The following is an 18,441-nucleotide window of genomic DNA, read 5'->3' on the forward strand; positions in this document are numbered from 1 at the left end:
AACAAAGAGACAGAACCACAGAGCCCTGGAACCACTTGGACTTCCAAAACTCACCTCCCATTGTCCTTGGAGTAGGGTTGAGGAGCATGTTATCTGTAAACCAAGAGCTACTACAATAAAATTGCTGTTTCCCTCTATGATTGATCCCAGATGGGGTACTTGGGGTGGAACCCCATGGAGGGCAGAGGTCTCCATTATGGTGAGGAAAATCAAACCCACCCCCAAACTGGGTGTCTGTACTCTCTTAGAGCCCTGGAGGTCAAGTCTAGAAGATCACAGAGGTTTGGGGGAGGGGGAAGCCTTTGATTCAGAGCCATCTACTGAAAAATAGTAGAAAGACCTCTTTAGAGAAAGCTACTCCATGGAGAAGGCCATTAATACAGACAGCTATACATGTCAAGATAAAGGAGAACAGTAAATACCATGAATAACCATGGTAATGAGGATGCTCAGAAAGAAAATGATAAATCCCCAGAAAGCAAGTAGGGGCACATGGAATTATGTGATATAACTGACAAAGATTTCAAGACTGCAGTTCTGAAAATATGCAATGAGATGAAAGAAAATACAGGCAGGCAACTCAATGAACTCAAAAAACAAACCAATGGAGGAGATTTTTAAAAGGTGGCAGAATAAGTGGATGCAATACCAACACCCTCTCAGCACCAATAAACACCCTGAATAATCAACTGAAGACTAGCTGAAGAGAACCCTGATAACCGAGGACGGAAAGTGGAGACCACATAGAGACTGGTGGGAAGGGCAGAGTTGCGAAAGGGCAAACTGGACTCCCACAGACAGCAGCTGAAGTTCCAGAGAGATATCTCAGCTGTGGGGGGTTTCCACTGAGAACCCTGGGGTCTAAACCCCAATCTTGGCTCCCCAGCACAGAGAACCAAAGTTGAGAAAAGTGCCCACAGAACATCTGGCTGTAAACAGCAGACAGATGCTGTCTGCCAGGGAGGGTGAGAGCTGGAAATGCAGGCAGATTCTTAAAAAGCAAATGCACAAAATTTAGTGTGAAGCCACTCACCTTGGGCTTTAGCAGAGGAAGGCAGAGTAGACTGGAGCTGTGTGAGCATAAGCCAAGGTTAGGAGCTCAGAGGTTAAAGCTCAGAAGGCAGACACTCTGGTTTCCTGTGCTGAGACATGTCCTCAGGCTGCGGAGGTCATCTTTCTCAGGCAGATCTTTGCTATTCAGGCAGCTTTTGCCAGGGGGAAGACAGTTGACCCACCCTATTGGAAAACCCTTTTCCCCAGGGTGTGGAGTTTCTGAAGTCCATTAGGAGACTGAGAATAACGAACTCCAGGCAGAAGTAATTGCCCCACCATGTTGGAAACCTCTCACCTCACCTGTGGAAGATAGTCTGAGGACTAATCAAGATGGAATCCAATCAGTCTGTAGGCAGAATCGGGTCACTGTAGGCTTTGGGTCTTTATCTGATTTAATTAGTGAGAAACAGTGTTTGACACTATCCTGCACTAGAGATTGGGAATCAGAGCAGATCTATCTAATGCATAGTCACAAACCCAAACAGGCAGCCAAGATGGGGAGACAAAAACATAACTCCAAAATGAAAGAACAAGAGAATTCTCCAGAAGTAGAGATAAATGAAATGAAAACAAGAAATTTATCTGATATAGAGTTTAGAATAATGATGGTAAATATGCTCAACAGCATGAGAAAAGATATAGTAACTATGAAAAAAGAACAGTCGGAAATAAAGAATGACACAGCACAAATAAAAAACACATTGGAAGGAATACACAGCAGACTATGGGAAGCTGAGGATCAGATCAGTGAATTAAAAGACAGGCTAGAAAAAAATCACTCAATCAGAAAACCAAAAAGATAAAACAAGTAAAAAACAAGAGGACAGCTTAAAGGAACTGAGGGACAACATGAAACAACAATATTTGCATAACAGCTGTGCCAGAAAGGGGGGGCGGGCAGTGAGCAAGGGATAGAGAATGTGTTTGAAGAAATATTGGCAGGAAACTTCCCTAACCTGGTGAAGGAAAATGTCACACAAGGTCAGCAGGCACAGAGAGTCCCAAACAAGAACCCAAACAGGCCCAAACACATCATAATTAAAATGCCAAATATTAAAGACAAAGAGAGAATCTTAAAGGCAGCAAGAGAAAAGCAAACTGTTGCCAACTAAGGAGCTCCACAGGCTGTCACCTGATTTCTCATCAGAAAATATGCAGGCCAGAAGGGAATGGCATAAAGTACTCAAGGTAATGGAAAGCAAGAATCTGAAACCAAGATTACTATATCCAGCAAGGCTAACATTCTAAATAGATGGTGAAATAAAGAGCTTCCCAGACAAAAAGAAAGGCTAAAGGGGTTTATCATGACCAAGCTAGCATTGCAAGAAATGCTAAAGGGATTGCTGTAATGAGAAAAGAAATAGAGACTGTCTTTCCACTCTCCCTAAAAATTGATGGAAAAATATCCTTGAGTGAGGAGTAAAAATAGGTAGATAGGTAGATGATAGATAGATAGATAGATAGATAGATAGATAGATAGATATAAATATAGGTAGATATAAATAGAAAAAATAGAAATAGAAAAAGCTAGGCATACAGAATTAAAACAGCAATAAGTAAGTTCCTATCAATCATAACCTTAAATGTAAATGGATTAAATGCTCCAATTAAAAGACATAGGGTAGCTGAATGGATACAAAAATGCCGGGGTTCTTGTCCCAGCATCAAGAAGGGTTCAGGAATCTGGAGAAGGCTGTGCATAGATTAGAGTCCAAAGTCGAAATATAATTTTGAAAGGCATTTGGGGGTCAGAGGAGCTTAGCTAAAGGAGCTAAGATCCAAGATCTAAATTCTCAGATCTTAAGTCTAAGGCCCCTTGTCTCAGGATCCTATGCTTTTTATTAACACAATTTGTCCTGAGGCAAGGCAGAGATATATACACTTCAAAGGGTCAGGGTTTCAGTACAGAGTCCATTGTCATAATGGGGGAATTAGCTTACGGCTGTTCAGGTGTTTGGCCAGTAGGAGGCAATAACATGTAGATTAAGATGCCTTTTAGCTGTCTGGCAGCCAAGCAATAATCCCTTTTCAGGTTTGGGGAAATGCCTTCAGCCATTCCCAGATGCAGCCCTGCTGTCATGCTGGAATTGGTCCCAGCATATCACCCTTTTTGATTTTTTAAATTTAACAAGAATGTATGTTTTAAGATTTTTAAATTCAATGGGAAGGACAGAGTTCTATCATGTCCTTTAAATTGCTGCCAGGCATCAAAGGAATCAGTTTGTAGTAAATTTCTTTCTGGGCCAACAGTTCATAGAGTCCCAATTTTAATGTCCAACCGTTTTTTATGTGTACATGTCAGCAATGGTATTTCAGTTCTGGATGGTGGACAAATGGTGGCAATGCAGGTCCGACCTTCTCTGGTTTGGTCCTGGGCAACCTGCAGCGACACACAGCTGCTGACTACTAGCATGGCAAGGCGTCTTCACCATCTCCATTTCTGGACTGCTTCTTTTCTTGTCTCCTGGGCACCACTGCTTTTCTGTGGCTGGAGCAGTCTGGTCACTTCCTCTCTGGGATCCGTTGTTGCAGGAATCCACAAGGGTGTGGAGGAGCTTTCTGAAAATATACAAACATATTCTCGACCGAAGGTTAATAAAGGAATAATTTTCTATAAATTAGCCTTAGAATCCTTTTCATTTTTGCCCAAACAATTTTCCTTTGACTTATTTTGACACCATATGTGTTTTGATGGATGTCTTGTTATTAGCACTACAAATGAAAAATAATTTTCAAGTAAAAATTTTAAAGCAATTAAGGCTTTTACTTATAGAGCATTATTCCACTATCCTCCCTTTTTTATTTAAATATTAGGAGGTTTTTGGAAATTTTGCAATGCAGTCTTGATAACCTTTTTAATTTTAATTTTTCTGCACAGAAATATGACTGCTCTGGATTCATTGCATGTTAAGCAATTTTTGAACCACCAGTAAAAAATTTTAGTTCATACTTCAGAAACAGTTTCTGTCCAGTACAATTAAGTTTTCTTATGAATATTCACTTGTTTCAATTAGCCAATTTTAACTTAATCTGAAATAAAGTTTATTTTTATTATTATTTTTAACTTTACTTGTCCTAGGTTATGGACAGTAAATGACATTAATTAAATTTCTGCTATTAGTCTTTGAGTAACTTCACATTAGTTTTATTCAGGGAGGCAAAAACACAAACTATTTACCTTTCTATATTAAGTCTAATATATTTATTTACAGTTCTTCAGATGTTTGAAGGAAACCTTTCTTTATTTCCTTCCAGAGTAATTTCCAGCCACACTTAGAGAATTTCAACTTGAAGAAATCTTTGTCTTTCTTTTTCACACCAAGCAACAGACATGGTTGCTTCTTGGATGTTGACTGATAGTGCCAGGCCATGTCACATTAAACTTCCCTTATGATCATGGTGACTATTATTACAGTAAGATTTGGTATTTTAACAATTTTTAGTTTATTCTGTAAATATTAGTGAAAGAGATTTCAAAATTTTATAATTTCTTTTTATTAAGTTTAGAATAATATTTTTAAACAGCATTTCCTTTCAGCTTATTTGCATATACAGAGGGATCATAGAAAGTCTTCAGTAATTTTTTTAGATTTTACTAAGATTAAATTGCTTACAAAGATATTGGCTTCTCATATAACTTAATTTATATGAAACTTTGATTATATTTTTAAAAGCTAATTTATTAACTAATTTTAAGTAGGTATTTTTATTAATAAAGCAAAGCAAATGAATTTAGTAAATATTTACGTTTGATTCACGAGGCACAAATGCTGCCCTACCTTCAGCCTAATTTAAAATGCAGGAGGCTAGGGCTTTTGTTATTAAAATTCTGTCTTAAAATTCCACTGATGTATTTTAAGATACATTAAACAAAATAACTTGTTTTGCCCTTTCTTAGGGGCTAAAACCTTCATAACATTTAAGAAATATGTATATAAGTAAAATATATTCATTAATTTTTATTTGATAAAGCTTTCCATGTGATTTCAACCATATTAAATTGGTTAAATTCAAAAATATTTCCTTTAAGAAGAGAGAACAAACTTTTTGAGAGCTTGTTTGGAGGTTCTAGCAGGGGAGCGCAGCTACTCGTATACCCTTGACCGAAGACCGGTCCTCTCCTCGGGTGGGGAAGGTCGTCCTCTTCGACCGAGCACGCAGCTTCGGGAGGGACGCACATGGATCGGTGAGGGAGGAGGGGGACACCCGCCTAGCCAGCCAGATCAGCCAAATCAACCCTGGCGATCAATGGGGTGACAGATGTCGCAGCCAGATCGCCCTCACATCCGAGAAGAGAGAACAAACTTTTTGAATCACTCCGGACCCTTGGAGCTTTTCAAAAATCATCCCTTGGTTATAGCCTTGAAATTCAATGTGGAAAAACCATCAAATATATATATATATATATATATATATATATATATATATATATATATATATATATATGATTTAAAGATTATATATTTTTATAATTATCTTAAACTGATTTTAGTATTAAAAATTTCGGTTGGGGAGAAACCAAGATGGTGGCATAGGTAAACACCTGAAATTGCTGCCTCACACAACCACTTCAAAAATACAACTATAAGACAAAACCGCCATCATCCAGAACCACAGGAAGGCTGGCTGAGTGGAAATTCTACAGCTAGGAGGAAAGAGAAAAGCACACTGAGACTCAGAGGAGCTGCAGAAGTAAAGTGCAGAGGTACTTAGGCGCACGCGGAAAGGGCTGGCAACTGAGGACACAGTTGTCTTTTTCAATCAGGAGGGAGTCTCAAGCTCCTGACTGCTCTGAACTCCAGTTCCAGGCGAGTCTCTGGGGTCCCAGACTCATATGGGGAGAAACTGGACTGTCTGGTATCAGTCAGAACTCGAGGGCGGCTTTCTCTCAGAGGTGCTTGTAGCGATTACCGTGGGACACTGAGACCCGGGGCCTCTTAGGGCAGGACTGAGGATCAGCCATAGCTGTTTTCTCCGCCCTGTGGATTCCCTGAGACCCCACCCCACCCAAGCTGGGTGCAGAGGCTTTTGCATATAAATGGCCTGGCCCTCTGCAATCTAAAATTACCTAACAAACTGCAGCTGGGTCAGAGAGACCCAGAACAGGCAAAAGAAGGCCCAAGGCCCCACAGCAGCATGCATTGCTTCACATCTGGGCCTCATCTGGGCACCTCCAAACCCCAAAGAAGAGGAATATGCAGATCTCTCTGTAGCTCCTGCTGGGTAGCCTCAGGAAGAAGCTAAATTAGTACCTCCTTAGAGATCCAAGAGCCAGTGTATCCAGTGGTCAGAGTGGGACCATCCAGATTACAACTCCTTAGATCAGCCGTGGGCAAACTACGGCCCGCGGGCCGGATCTGGCCCGTTTGAAATGAATAAAACTATTGAAAAAAAAGACCGTACCCTTTTATGTAATGATGTTTACTTTGAATTTATATTAGATCACACAAACACTCCATCCATGCTTTTGTTCCGGCCCTCCGGTCCAGTTTAAGAACACATTGTGGCCCTCGAGTCAAAAAGTTTGCCCACCCCTGCCTTAGATCCATAAGGGACATACTCAGGAGGCAGACTCAGTGAGCACCAAAGCCCCACTGAAGCAAGTCTTGCCCCATAAGGGTGTCTCCAGCACAGAAGTTTTCCCACCATAGACACAGCAGATTCTCACAGCCAATTGGCCTGGAGGTCAATTCCTCCCAGTGATACCTACAACAATCAAGGCTTAACTACAAGAAGACTGTGCACAAAGCCCACAAGGGGGTGCACCAAGAGTGTCTATCTCAGATAATTGGGGAGGCTGAGCCACTAGGCCCTATAGGACACTTAGCACAGAAAGCCACTCTATCGACACAGTGAAGCATAAAAAATGCAAAGACAAAAGAAACAGGTCACAAATGACAGAAATGGAGGAAAGCAAACTATTGGATATAGAATTCAAAACCACGGTTATAAGGTTTTTCAAGAATTTTCTAGAAATTGCTGATGAATTTAGTGAGACCCTCAATAAATCTAGTGAGACCCTCGAGGATATGAAAAAGGACCAACAACAGCAGACTAGAGGATCCCAAGAATCAAGTCAATGATTTGAAATACAAAAAAGCAAAAAACACCCAGCTGGAAAAACAAAAAGAAAAATAAATCCAAAAATATGATGATAGTGTAAGGAGCCTCTGGGACAACTTCAAGCATACCAACATCCGAATTATAGGGGTGCCAGAAGAGAAAGAACAAGATATTGAAAACCTATTTGAAGAAATAATGACAGAAAACTTTCCCTACCTGGTGAAAGAAATAGACTTACAAGTCTAGGAAGTGCAGAGAACCCCAAACAAAAGGAATCCAAAGAGGACCACACCAAGACACATCATCATTAAAATGCCAACAGCAAAAGACAAAGAGAGAATCTTAAAAGCAGCAAGAGAAAAACAGTTAGTTACCTACAAAGGAGTACCCATAAGACAGCAAGGGAGATAAAGGCAAAAATAAATGAATGGCACTATCTCTTTTTTTCTTTTTTTTTATTTATTTATTTTTGTTTGTTTGTTTTTTTAATTTACTGCTTAAAGTATTACAAAGGGTATTACATATGTGTCCATTTTATCCCCCCGCCCTAGACAGTCCCCTAGCCTCCCCTATCCCCCAATGTCTTATGTCCACTGGTTATGCTTATATGCATGCATACAAGTCCTTTAGTTGATCTCTTACCCCCCTACCTCCTGCCCCCCAACCCTCCGCGGCCTTCCCGCTGCAGTTTGACAATCTGTTTGAGGCAGCTCTGCCTCTGTATCTATTATTGTTCAAAAGTTTATAATGGTCTCTATTATCCATGAATGAGTGAGATCATGTGGTATTTCTCCTTCATTGACTGGCTTATTTCACTTAGCATAATGCTCTCCAGTTCCATCCATGACGTTGCAAATGGTAAGAGTTCCTTCCTTTTTAGAGCAGCATAGTATTCCATCATGTAGACGTACCACAGTTTTCTAATCCATTCATCTACTGATGGGCACTTAGGCTGTTTCCAGATCTTAGCTATGGTGAATTGTGCTGCTATGAACATAGGGGTGCATATATCCTTTCTGATTGGTGTTTCTGGTTTCCTGGGATATATTCCTAGGAGTGGGATCACAGGGTCAAATGGTTCCATTTTCAGTTTTTTAAGGAAACTCCATACTGTCTTCCATAGTGGCTGCACCAGTCTGCATTCCCACCAGCAGTGCACAAGTGTTCCTTTTTCTCCACATCCTCTCCAGCACTTGTCGTTTGTTGATTTGTTGATGATAGCCAGTCTGACAGGTGTGAGATGGTACCTCATTGTTGTTTTGATTTGCATCTCTCGGATGATTAGTGACTTTGAGCATGTTTTCATATGTCTCTTGGCTTTCTGAATGTCCTCTTTTGAAAGGTGTCTATTTAGGTCCTTTGCCCATTTTTTGATTGGATTGTTTATCTTCCTTTTGTTAAGTTGTATGAGTTCCCTATAAATTTTGGAGATTAGGCCCTTATCAGATATGACATTGGCAAATATGTTTTCCCACACAGTGGGTTTTCTCGTTGTTTTGTTGATGGTTTCTTTTTCTGTGCAGAAGCTTTTTATTTTGATGTAGTCCCATTTGTTCATTTTCTCTTTAGTTTCAAGTGCCCTAGGAGCTGTATCAGTGAAGAAATTGCTTCGGCATATGTCTGAGATTTTGTTGCCTTTGGATTCTTCTAGAATTTTTATGGTTTCCTGTCGTACATTTAAGTCCTTTATCCATTTTGAGTTTATTTTTGTGTATGGTGTAAGTTGGTGGTCTAGTTTCATTTTCTTGCATATATCTGTCCAATTTTCCCAACACCATTTATTGAAGAGACTATCTTGGCTCCATTGTATGTTCTTGCCTCCTTTGTCAAATATTAATTGAGCATATTGGTTCGGGCCGATTTCTGGGCTCTCTATTCTATTCCATTGATCTATATGCCTATTCTTGTGCCAGTACCAGGCAGTTTTGAGAACAGTGGCTTTGTAATACAACTTAATATCTGGTATTGAGATCCCACCTACTTTGGTCTTTTTCAGGATTGCTGTAGCTATTCGAGGTCTTTTTTTATTCCAGATGAATTTTTGGAGAGTTCGTTCTAGATCTCTGAAGTATGCCGTTGGTATTTTAATGGGAAGTGCGTTGAATTTATAGATTGCTTTGGGTAGTATGGACATTTTAATGATGTTGATTCTACCAATCCATGAACACGGTATGTTCTTCCATCTGTTTATGTCTTCCTCTATCTCTTTTTTCAACGTCCTGTATTTTTCTGAGTAGAGGTTTTTTACCTCTTTAGTTAAGTTTATTCCTAGGTAGCTTAATTTTTTTGGTGCGATGGTAAACGGGATTGTTTTTATAATCTCTCTTTCTGAAAGTTCACTATTGGTGTATAGAAATGCCTCAGATTTCTTGGGGTTAATTTTGTATCCTGCTTCATTGAAAAATAAATGAATGGCACTATTTCAAATAAAAAGCTTCTGCACAGAAAAAGGAACAGATAACAAAACAAACAGGCAGCCAAGTAGATGGAAGATAATATTTGCAAACAGTAGCTCTGACAAAGGTTTAATTTCCAATATATATAAAGAACTCATTAGACTTAACATCAAATGAATAAACAATCCAACCAAAAAATGAGCAGAGGACCTGAAAATACACCTCTCCCAGGAAGACATATGAACATCCAATAGATCTATGAATAGATGTCCAACCTCACTGGCAATTAGGAATGCAAATCAAAACCACAGTGAGATACCACCTCATGCCTGTTAGCGTTCCCATTATCAACAAGACAAGCAATAACAAGTGCTGGAGAGGCTGTGGAAGAAAGGGAACCCTCATTCACTGCTGATGAGAATGTAGATGGTACAATCACTATGGAAAGCAGTCTGGCGATTCCTCAAAAAGTTAAGAATAGAGCTACCATATGACCCAACAACCCCACTCCTGGGTATATACACAAAAAAATGGAAAACCTTTTTCTCAAAGCTCTATGCACACCTATGTTCATTGCAGCATTAGTCACAGTGGCCAAGACATGGAGACAACCAAAGTGTCCTGCAATAGAGGACTGGATAAAGAAGATGTGGTACATATACACAATGGAATCCTATATAATCCTATCTAATCATAGACAAACATGGTAATTGACCATGCCTTCACTATGCCTCCCATTGGCTAATAAGCATGATATGCAAATTAACTGCCAACAAAGATGGCTAATTGGCATACTGCAGGCAAATCCCTGGGGCTGGCGGCAGCGCGATCCCAAGCCTCCGCCTGCCCCAGCACGGGATTCAGGCCTGTGGTGTGTGGGGCGGGGTGGGCGGGGCAGGTGGGGCGGGCAGCAGCACTATCTGAGTGGCTGTCCAACCCACTCACTTAGGGTCCGGGCCTGCCATCTGCAACCGGGGAAGACGGGGCAGACACAGCGGGATCGGGCATGCCATCTGCCACCAGGGGAGCGGGCCTAAGCCAGCAAGTGGTTATCTCCCGAGGGGTCCCAGACTGTGAGAGGGCACAGGTTGGGCTGAGGGACCCCCTGCCCCGCCAGTGCACAAATTTTTGTGCACCCAGCTTCTAGTCCTATCTAATAATAGACAAACATGGTAATTGACTGTACCTTCGCTACGCTTCCCATTGGCTAATCAGGGTGATATGCAAATTAACTGCCAACAAAGATGGCGGTTAATTTGCATACATAGGCACAATGCTGGGAGGCAAAAGGGGAAGGACAGAAGAAGACACCTGCCACTGATGGTGATCGGAAACCCAGGCAGCAGGCAAGAGCTGGGTTGCAGAGCAAAGGCAGCCCCCCGGCCCTTGATGGGAGAAGCCGGGTGGGGCAAGGAAGAGGTGGCCACCAGCAGTCTCCTCTTCCCTGCAAGCCCCCCTCCGCTGGTGATCAGGGATCAGAGAAGCCAGGCGGGGCAGGGAAGAGGCGGCTGCAGCTGCCAGCGGCCGCCTCTTCCCTGACCCTCCCCTCCCCCCCAGCCCCCGCCACCCCCCCCCCCCCCGGCTGGTGTTCAGAGAAGTACCTGTATTTTTTTTTTCAAAGTACCTGTATTTTTAATAATTTCTTGACACGGTAAAAGAATTTTACATTACAATCCAAGGGTGGTGGGGTGAGGAGAAGGAGCAGCAAAACAATCCAATAAATAAAAAGGGAAACAGAAATGCATGGTGGAAGGGATTTGAAGGGTGGGTAGGGGCATTGCCCAACTAAAATGCAATTGGTTTGTTACTAAGTACTATTCATGGGAAGACAGCATCCTGACTCCTTCTCTATACAGCATATTGGGAGTAAAAATGATGCATCCAGGTGGAAATATGATTAGGGGTTGGAAGACAGGCAGGGAAAGAAGTCAGAAATAGACACTGAGAGAGTCATTGGCTGGCTGGCTGCAAATACTGACTCTCCAGTAGTGATAGAATAAAAAAGTGGGGGATATCTCTGGAAGATTCAAGAGATAGGGGGCAACTCTTCTATGGTTTTGACTTGCCCAGCAGATTTCCACATACACACATGTACACGCCTATGTTTGCATGCACACACATATACACATAAGTGACTGCCCTCCCTGGAAGCACAGAAGAAGAAGCCACCAGAAGAAGCCGCCACCCACCTTTGGTCCAGGCGCCAGCGCCTGCGGCTGTCTACAGCCCAGGAGACAGACAAGCCACCCGCCCGAGGTCCCAGGCTGCAGCCACCTGGAGAAGCTGTCAGCCCTGTGGTGCAGGGCACCAGTGCCTGTGGCCAGGGAAATAGGTTCCCTCTTCTCCTACTGCAGTCATTACTTCAATATTCCCCTTCTGAATTTCTCTTCTGTGCTGCAACCCAACTCCACTTTTCATCGGAAGGATACGGAACAGAGAGAGCAGTGTTAAAAGCTTACATTTTTAAGCCGGTACGGTTGGTACTTAAACATATAAATGGAAAACTAGAGTCCTTAAGGTCACAAAGGCTACAAAGGACAGGGACAGCACATGACCTATCATATCCAGCAATCCATATGGGGACTGAAAACTTTGCAATGATGACAATTACTGAAGATATGAATAAACTAAAATAGTTGACAGGGACAATTCTTCCATCTTTGAAAATATCTACATCAAATCTGTTTAAATAGATTTTCATCTGCATAATATAACACATTCTGACAAGACCACCACCACCACCAATATGGTCAGTGCTGTGCCGATAAATGTTTAATAACTGAGGGACGCCCTTGTGCACTGGGCTACTAGTAAAGAGATAATATGCAAATGGTGTCACACCCTCAGGCCGTAATAGCTCAGACACTCAACACTGGGGAGAGAGGTGTGGGGACCAGCCAGGCAGAGATGAGCTCAGGAGAGAGGAATGGTGACCAGCCAGGTTGCAGCCCAAGAGAGGGAAAATCCACATGCCCCACGGTTCCCACGATCCTGGGTGCCAGCGGCTGCACTTGTGACCCGGGAGAGGGACAAACCACCTGCCCCGCGGTCCTGGGCGCCAGCGCCTGCGGCTGTGGCCTGAGCAAAGCCGCCCTCCCACAGTCCCCTGTGGCTGCAGTCGGCCTGGGCGAAGCCAGCCCAGGTCCTGAGTGCCTATGGCCGGCTGGAGGAGGGAAGCCTGGGTCCTGGGTGTGGGGCAGGGCAGAGGTGGTTAGGGGTGATCAGGCTGGTAGGGGAGCAGTTAGGGGCAATCAGACAGGCAGGCAGAGGGGTTATGTACAATCAGGCAGGCAGGCAGAGGGGTTAGGTACAATCAGGCAGGCAGGCAGAGGGGTTAGGTACAATCAGGCAGGCAGGCAGAGGGGTTAGGTACAATCAGGCAGGCAGGCAGAGGGGTTAGGTACAATCAGGCAGGCAGGCAGAGGGGTTAGGTACAATCAGGCAGGCAGGCAGAGGGGTTAGGTACAATCAGGCAGGCAGGCAGAGGGGTTAGGTACAATAAGGCAGGCAGGCAGAGGGGTTAGGTACAATCAGACAGGCAGGCAGAGGGGTTATGTACAATCAGGCAGGCAGGCAGAGGGGTTAGGTACAATAAGGCAGGCAAGCAAGCGGTTAGGAGCCAGCGGTCCTGGATTGTGAGAGGCAATTGGACATCCCCTGAGGGGTCCCGGATTGGAGAGGGTGCAGGCCGGCCTGAGGGACGCCCCCTCCCCCATGCACAAATTTTGTTCAGCGGGCCACTAGTATTACTCATAAGAAAGGATGGCCCAGCCAGCATGGCTCAGTGGTTGAGTGTTGACCTGTGAACCAGGAGGTCAGTTTGATTCCCAGTCAAGGACATATGCCCGAGTTGTGGGCTTGATCGCTAGTGTGGAGCATGCAGGAGGCAGATGATCAATGGTTCTCTCTCATCATTGATGTTCCTAATTCTCTCTCCCTCTTCCTTCATCTCTAAAATCAATAAAAATATTTTTTAAAAGAAAGGATGAAATACTGCCATTTGCAACAACATGGATGGACCTTGAGAACATTATGTTAAGTGAAATAAGTCAGTCAGGAAAGTTAAGAACCATATGATCTCACTCATAATTGAGGTATAAAATCAAAACTCGTGAACACAAACAGTAGTGTGGTGGTTGGCAGAGGGAATTTGGTGGGGGTGAAGCAAGCCCTAATACAAGGTGACAGGAGATCTGACTCTGGGTGGTGGGCACACAGTGCAATACATAGATCTTCTAACACAGAAACCCACACCTGAAACCTATATGATCATATTAACCAATGTCACCCCAATACTTCTTTAAAAGGGGGAAAAAAGCTGTGGTACATATACACAATGGAATATTACTCAACCATAAAATGAATGAAATCTTAACATTTGCAACAGCAATGAGTGTTAAATACCATATGATTTCACTTATATGTGAAATCTAAAGAACAACATAAACAAAACAGAAATAGACTTACAGAGAACAGACTGGTAGTTGACAGGGGGAGGGGGAGGGGTGAGAAGGTGAAGGGATTAGGATGTGCAGATTGGTAGTTACAGAAGACTCACAGGGATGTAAGGTACCGCCTAGGGAATAAAGTCAATATTATTGTAATGACTGCGTATGGTGCCAGGTGGGGACTGGAAATATTGGGGGGAACACTTTGTAAAGTATATGATTGTCTAACTACTATGCTGTTACATTTGAAACTAATACAAATAACATTGAATTCAAACTGTAATTGGAAAAAGTATTTTTAATTTAGCAATAAAAATGATTTTTTTAAAAGATTGGCACCATGTTTTATTCTAAGAGTTTTATTGTTTTAGGTTTTACATTTATGTTCTCGATCCATTTTAAGTAAATTTTTAATGTGGTATTAGAAAGCATCTAACATTTTTGCATAGGGATATTCATTATTTTTGGCACTGTTTGTTGAAAAGACTGTGAGTTCCCCATTATTTGGTCTTGGCATGCTTGTCAAAAATCATTTGACTATATTTGGGAGGGCTTATTTTGGGGCTCTATTTTATTTCACTGATCCATATGTCTGTTTTTTGCCAGTACAACACTGTTTTAATCACTGCAGCGTTGTATTAAGTTTTGAAATCTGGAAGTGTGAGTCCTCCAATTTTGTTCCACCTCCCCACCCCCACAAGGTTGTTTTGGTTACGTGGAGTCCCTTGAGATTTCATGTGAATTTTAGGATTTTGATAGGGATTGCATTGAATCTGTAGATAACTTTGGGTAATATTGACATTTTAACAATATTACTTTTTTGAATGCATGAACATGGGATGTGTTTCCATTTATTTGTCTTTAATTTCTTTTATGAATCTTTTATAGCTTTACTAAGTAGCCTGGTGCACGAAATTCATGCACTTGGGGGGCGGGGGGGGGGGCCCAGCCTGGCCTGTGCCCTGTCACAGTGCGGGAGCCCCACGATTCATCGCCCCAAAGAGGTAGGCCCCACCAACCCATCCAGGGCTCCTCAAAGGATTGCCCTAAAGAGGTAGGCCAGAGCCGGGGGAGGCCTGTGGACCCCAGGGCCAGGCCATGGCAGAGGCCTCCGCTGTGCCCCACCCCTATTCCTGACACTGCAAGTCCCCGCCCACCCGTGCCTGCTGCATGCAGGCTCCAGCTGATCGGCCATTATGCTTGAGGGCATCCCAACCATTTGCATATTACCCTTTTATTAGTATAGATTTTACAAGTCTTCACCTCATTAAGTTAATTCTTAATTATTTTATTATTTTTAATGCTATTGTGAATCAACTTGTTTTTGTAATTCCCTTTTAAGATTGTTTAAGTTAGAAATGTAATTGGTTTTTTTGCATGTTGACTTTGTATCATACTATTTTGCTCGGTTCACTTATTAGATCTAACAACTTTTTGTAAAGTCTTTATGATTTCTTCCATATAAGAGCATATTATCTGCAAAGAAATAATTTTACTATGTCTTTTTGCAAAGAAATAATTTTACTATGATTTTTTGCATTTGAATGTCTTTTATTTCTTTTTCTTGCCTAATTGCTCTGACTAGAATGTCCAATACTATGTTGAATAGTATTTTTTGTCTTAAAGGAAAAGTTTCATTCTTTCATTATTAAACTAGAGGCCCAGTGCATGAATTTGTGCATGTTTGGGGTCTGGCTGCCCCACCCCAATCTAGGCAGATCAGCGCTGGGACAGTCAGAAGGAGGAGACAGTGGAAGGTTGGCCATTCCTCCCGCCCCCATCAGGGCTAGATCAGGGCCAGGCCAGCTGTGGGGAGGGGCCATGGGTGATTGGCTGGTGGGCCCTGCTCCCGATTGGGGTGGGGGAGGCCGATCAGAGTCAGTGGCCAGGGGAGGGGCCATGGGAGGTTGGATGACCAGCCCCACCCCTGATTGGTGTGTGGGAGTGATCTGGGGCAGAGCTGGCTGGGGGGTGGGGCTACAGGCCAATTGGGGTGGTGGGGGCCCATCAGGGGCGGGGCTGGCCATGGGAGGGGTTGCAGGAGGTTGGCCACCAGCCCTACCCCCTGTTGGGGTTGTGGGGGCAATAAGGAGCAGGGCTGGGGGAGGGGAAGGGCCATGGGGGGGTTGGCCAGCAGCCCCGCCCTCAATCAAGGTGGGAGAAGCTGATCAGGGGTAGGGCTGGCTGGGGGGAGGGGTTGTGGGAGGTTGGCCAGTTGGCCCAACCCCCAAATCGGGCCTGTTTGCTGGCCGAAGTGGGCATCATAGCGACTGGTCATTCTGGTCATCACGGCGTTCCAGTTGCTGGCTTTTTATATATATAATGTTTGCTGTATTATGGCTCTTATGTGGAGGTAGTTGTCTTCTATTCCTATTTTGTTGAGTGTTTTTGTCATGAACAAGTGCTTTTTCTGCATCAATTAAGATGACCATGTGGGGGTTTTTCTTCGTTTTGTTGATGTGGTGTATTACATGGACAGATTTTGTATGCTGAACCACCTTGCATTCCAGGAATAAATCCCACTGTACATGGGGTACAGTTCTTTTGAATATGCTGCTGAATTCTGATTGCTCATATTTTGTTGAGAATTTTTGCATCAATGTTCATAAGGGCTATTGGGCTGTACTTTTCTTTGCTTATAGTGTCTTTTCTGGCTTTAGTTAGGGTTATGCTGGCCTCAGAGAATAAGTCAGAAAGTGTTGCCTTCTCTCCAATTTTTTGGAAAAGTTCGAGAAGGTATTAATATGTCTGGTAGAATTCACCAGTGAAGCCATCAGCTTCAGGGCCTTTCTTGGGAGATTTTTGGTTACTGATTCAATCTCCTTACTAGTTATAGGTCTATTTAATTTGTCTATTTCTTCACGATTTAATCTTGGTAGGTTTTCTGTTTCCAGGAATTTGTCCCTTTCATCTAGGTTATCCAGTTTGTTGGCATATAATTGCTCACAGTACCCTCTTATGATCCTTTTTATTTCTGTAGAATAGGTAGTAATGTCCCCACTCTCATTTCTGAGTTTAGTCATTTGAGTTGTCTTTTTTAGTCCATCTAGCTAAAGTTTTGTCCATTTTGTTGATCTTTTGGAAGAACCAACTTTTCATTTCATTGATTTTTCTCTGCTGTTTTTCTGTTCTCTGTTTATCTCTGCTCTAATCTTTTTAAACCTGTGGGCTAGAGTGAAGGGAAAAGGGCGTAAGGGAGAAACAGCTTGCTCTTTCTTATCATTCATGTTTCATCTGCCCTAGGATGTGATCTGCCTTCCCTCACCTTCCAGTACAATATTGCACTGCTCTCGCTCAATGCTCCCTGTCTTGGCCTATTTAGTGAATATTTTCACTTAACTTGCTTATTTATTTATTTAATCCTCACACAAAATATGTTTTCATTGATTTTGAGAAAGGGAGAGAGAAAAAAAGAGGGAGGAAAAAACATCAATTGGTTGCCTCCCATATGTGCCCTGACTGGGGATCAAACCCACAACCTTTTGGTGTACGCAACAATACTCCAAACAACTGAGCCACCTGGCCAGGTCTAAATTGTTTATTCCTTATTGCTGGGGTCCAACCCCAGCAGGTCCAGGGGTCCCCAAAGGTGTGGACGGAGTCGGCAAAGAAGGAATGACACAGAGACAGCGTTCAGTTGATCAGCAGCCTAGCCAGGATCTCTAGCCAAGTTCTGGTGTTTATTGTCTTGTTACATCTGTATTTATACCAGTTGATTTTAATCCTGTCAATTTCTATTCCAAAGGTTAGGGCGTTTCTTATCTCCATTCCAGGGAGTGAAGATTATGTACCGTAAGTGTGATTGTTTGTAGTTAAAGTGATTAACTACCCGCCTGGCACTTAGTTAAGGGGTTTTATCCCCTCCCTAACTTCAGGGAAAAATCCCTACCTGGGGAAACAACCTTTCTCGGAGAGGTGACCTTGGTTAAAACACATAGCGCTAAGGGGAGCAAATATATTAAGAACAGTATGCCATATATGCCAGGTCCCTTGGAACATATGCTGTGTAGATGTTTCTTTCCTGCAGCGACTGTGTCAAACAGCAAGGATGGACCGGCTTCTGGCACCTTATATTCTTCACAAGATGGTAAGTTTCAAGAGAGTAGAGAACTGTATTTCTAGCCCCTAGAATAATACCAAGCATACAATAGGTACTTGATAATATTGAGTGGAGAAATTAAATGACAAGAGAAAGGAGAGAGGCAAGATATAAAAAGTGGTCTACATAAAAAAGGACAGGAATCTATACTAATAAAAGCCTGGGTGGCCCTCTCATCATCACAAGATGGCCGCCACAAGATGGCTGGCAGGGGAGAGAAGTTGGGGGTGATCGGGCTGGCAAGGGAAGGCAGTTGGGAGTGATCGGGCCGGCAGGGGAACAGTTAGGTGTCAATCAGGCCAGCAGGGAAGCAGTTAGGGGCAATCAGGCAGGCAGGCAGGTGAGTGGTTAGGAACCAGCAGTACCGGATTGTGAGAGGGAT

This window comes from Myotis nattereri (genome assembly GCF_964212035.1).
Source record: "Myotis nattereri genome assembly, chromosome: 16".
Taxonomy (NCBI): domain Eukaryota; kingdom Metazoa; phylum Chordata; class Mammalia; order Chiroptera; family Vespertilionidae; genus Myotis; species Myotis nattereri.